This window comes from Triticum aestivum, chromosome 3B (genome assembly GCF_018294505.1).
Source record: "Triticum aestivum cultivar Chinese Spring chromosome 3B, IWGSC CS RefSeq v2.1, whole genome shotgun sequence".
Taxonomy (NCBI): Eukaryota; Viridiplantae; Streptophyta; class Magnoliopsida; order Poales; family Poaceae; genus Triticum; species Triticum aestivum.
The window spans coordinates 215,011,008-215,015,474 of NC_057801.1; positions in this window are offsets into that span (position 1 = coordinate 215,011,008).

A 4,467-nucleotide genomic window follows, 5' to 3' on the forward strand; every position below is an offset into this window, starting at 1 on the left:
ATGCCACTCCACTGTTGAACTCATCTGAAATATGCTAGATGAAAATATTAGTCCAACAAGAGATATGTTGACATTAATTACCAAAACACTCAGGGAGCACTTGTGCTTTCACCCTCCCTCAAGGTAATCTCCTGTGATCCCCTCATTTTCATCTAAAAAGTTGCTTACATTTATGCAATTCTTGCTAGGTTTAGGCAAATCCTAGTTCTTCATGGATTCTGAAATTCGTATGGAAATATGAGATGATTGTTTGGCATTTTGCTTGGGTTAGGCTTCTTAGTATGTTAGGGTTAGGGTTATGGTTCTTATTATGTTGTGTTAGGGTTGTTAGTATGTTAGGTTTAGGCTTATGGTGCTTGTTAAGTTGGGATTAGGGTTATTGTTTGATATCCATGTTAGGGCTTTGGATTTCGTGTTAATCTTCGGATGATTACTTACGGAATATATTTTACATTGTGTTGTGTTAATTAATTTAGGGATGGGAAGAACATGTGTTTATGTTCATCATGTGGACAAGGACGTCTTTTTGAAAGGCAATATTGAGCCGGACCCGGATGAGCTTGACATGGTGTTTGAGAGTAGTCCTAGCTATGTGGAGGTCTTGGAACAAGTCAGGAAATAATTGAATTAGATGGATTCAAGTGAAATTACTGAGTTGGAGGGATGGCATAATGTGGGGTTTGGAATGCACATCCGTTGGAATACAATGCATGTGAACTCCGAGCAACGTTTGGGTTGCATACAAGGAGACGGTGGCCGAGTCTCTAGAGAAGGCTCTTGAGTTATTTGCTAACAAGAAGGTTGAAGCTAGTTTGCACTTGGACTTGAAATGACATGCCTCCCCATTGGTTGCTAGGATTCCTCCATCCATGAAATGAGTGAACCTCTTTTGATCAAACAAGTGAGGCCAACATTAAGCCCGGTTTCGAACAACCAAAATGAAGCGTCGCAAGAGGAGAATGATGAGTATGAGGATGATGAGAATGAAGTTGATCTCCATGAGAACAATGTTGGTGATTTGGACACATACCATGTGCAAGAGACCATGGACCCTTCCATCCCGTATTCCCCTTGCTATGCATCAGAGTTGGACAACGATCCCGATGAAGAAGTTGATGAGGAGGGGTTCACGGCGAAGGATACCCAAGCTTTCAAGAAGGTACTACAATGTGATCATCGGATACCATTGTTTAAGGATCTTAGTCTCGCGGATGAAGTAGTGGTTAACGGTGCAAGGGTATATTTCTTGGAGTTAGTCCAACTTCTCATCGGGATTTGGAACATGGGAAGAATGGTATTTCTCCCTGGTCGAAGTTCTGAACCTTCATGGAATTGAAGATGTGGCTCAAAGACTACTCAGTTATGCATTATCGTCCGCACAAGGTGGTTCACTCAGACGTGAAGGTGCCACTACAAAAGAAGACACATCTATGACATTATGGCCCTTTTATGATGATAATTGTGACAAAAACATGTGTCATCATTGATGTGGTGGGATCCTACTTCTATGACATAAAATCATGACAGAAAATGGGCTTTTTGCCCTGGGCCGGCTGGAGACGCACATGCATGACATTCTTTGGGCCGTCTATGACATAAAAAATCATGGTAGAAGTGAGGGCGAGGACAATTTCGGGGAGTTCCTGGTTACGGTGGGTGCTCGGGGCCGAGCGGTGCACTATGGTTTGTGTGTTTCTCTCGTACGCGTGTGTGTGCGAGGCGCTCGCTAACTGAACGCTTGCGATGCATTCACTTAATGAACTCGAGTGATTGTACTAGCTAGGTACATACTGAAGCCAATCGATCGATCCTAGTACATACTGAAGCTGATCGATCGATCGCTTCGCTACTAACTGAAACCGACAGATTCCTTCGCTGCTATCTGAACCCGATCAATCATTTTCGCTGCTCACTGAAGCTGATCAAGCCCCCATGCGAAATGTAGCCAGCCGGTGCATTGATTAGCCTCTGGATGAACAGTGTCCATTGCTACCGTGCGCGCAATACATAGAAATGAGTCGAGACATGTGGTCCAGCCGGTTGGTTGTCTATGGATGAACAATACCTGGTGCTGCCGCCCGCTTGTACGTACGCCCCAACCCAGCTGGTGGGGGTTGGATGAATAGGACCGTGTGGTAGTAGGCGGTTGTCATTGGATGAACATGACCCCAAGGAGGCCGCCACACTCCACAGCCGATTGAGGTGGATGAGCAGGACCCCGTGGAGGCTGGATGAACAGTAGTCGGTGGAGTTTGGAGGAAGTCGATGGTTGATGAACCGTAGCCCGTGGAGGCTGGTGCTACTTGTGAGTTGCATTGGGATTTCCCCAAAGAATGCAGTACAGTAGAGATAAGTATTTCCCTCAGTTAAGAAACCAAGATTATCAATCCAGTAGGAGAACGAAGCAACGACTCGTTAACAACACCTGCACACAAACAACAAATACTTGCAACCCAACGCGAACAAGGGGTTGTTGATCCCTTGACGGTTATGAGCAAGATTAAATTGTACAGGTTTTGATAGATAGATCAGAAAAAAATACAAAATAAAATAAATAAAAGAAAATTGCAGCAAGGTATTTTTGGTTTTAATATACCATAAAAGATAGACCTTGGGGACATAGTTTTCACTAGAGGCTTTTCTCAAGAAAATAACATATGGTGGGTAATCAAATTACTGTTGGGCAATTGATAGAAAATCAAATAATTATGACGATATCCAAGGCAATGATCATACATAGGCATCACGTCCGAGACAAGTAGACTGAAACGATTCTGCATCTACTACTATTACTCTACACATTGACTGCTATCCGGCATGCATCTAGTGTATTAAGTGCAAGGAAAAAACGAGTAACACCTTAAGCAAGATAACATGATGTAGACAATATAAACTCACGTATGAATAAACCCCATGTTTTTACCCTAAATAGCAACGATACATACATGTCATGTCCCTTTCTGTCACTAGGATTGAGCACCATAAGATCGAACCCATTACAAAGCACCTCTTTCCATGGAAAGATAAATCAATCTAGTTGGCCAAACCAAACCAATAAATCGAAGAAGATACACGAAACTATATTAATCATGCATAAAAGAGTTCAGAGAAAACTCAAATAATATTCATAGATAGATCTGATCATAAACTCACAATTCATCGGATCCCAATAAACACACCGCAAAAAGTCATTACATCGAATAGATCTCCAAGAACACTGAGGAGAACATTCGATTGAAGATCAAATAGAGAAAAGAAGACATCTAGATACTAACTATGGACCCATAGGTCCCTGCTAAACTACTCACACATCATCAGAGGGGAAGCAAGGATGATGTAGAGCCCCCTCCGTGGCCGATTCCCCCTCCAACAGAGTGCTGGAAAAGGCCTCCAGATGGGATCTCATGGTTCTTGAACTTACAGTGGCGAAAAAAGTATTTCGTGGATTCCTCTGTTGGTTTCACGATTTTAGAGAATTTGTAGAGGCAGAGTTAGGTCAAACAAAGCCTCATGGGCCCCACAAGCCACCAGGGTGCGCCTACCCCCTGGGGCGTGCCCTGATGCCTTATGGGTCCATGCTTCATCATCTGGTCTTCTCCCGAAGCTTCTAGTGTCTCTTCTGTCCAGAAAAAAATCTTCAAAAAGTTTCATGGCATTTGGACTTCATTTGGTACTGATATTCTGCGAAACCAAAAACAAGCAAAAAATAGCAACTAGCACTGGGCTCTAAGTTAATAGGTTAGTCCAGAAAAAGATATATAATTGCCTGAAAGTGTATATAAAACATCCAAGATTGATAATATAATAGCATGGAACAATAAAAAGTTATAGATACGTTGAAAACTTATCAAGTATCTCCAAGCTTAATTCCTGCTCGTCCTCGAGTAGTAAATGATAAAAACAGAATTTTTGATGTGGAATGCAACCTAACATATTGCTACTTCTTGAGCATGCATTTATTTTTCCCTTGAAGAGGAAAGGGTGATGCAGCAAAGTAGAGAGATAAGTATTTCCCTCAGTTAAGAACCAAGGTGTCAATCCAGTAGAAGGGACAAGCAAGTCTCCAATCTATGCACCTGCACAAACTAACAAGCACTTGCACACAACACGAAAAAGGGGTTGTCAATCCCTTCATGGTCACGAACAAGAGTGAGATCTGATAGAGATTGGTAAAAAAGATAAATAAAAGAGCAAACTAAAGTAAATATAAATAAATTACAGCAAGGTATTTTTGGCTTTTTGGTTTATAGATCTGAAAATATATGATGAAAAATAGACCTGGGGGCCATAGGTTTCACTAGAGGCTTCTCTCTTGAAAGAAAACATACGGTGGGTAAACAAATTATTGTCGAGCAATTGATAGAAAAGTGCATAGTTATGACGATATCTAAGGCAATAATCATGAATATGAAGGAAATATGCACTAGAGGCAACAATAAATTTGTTATTTTATATTTCTTTATATCA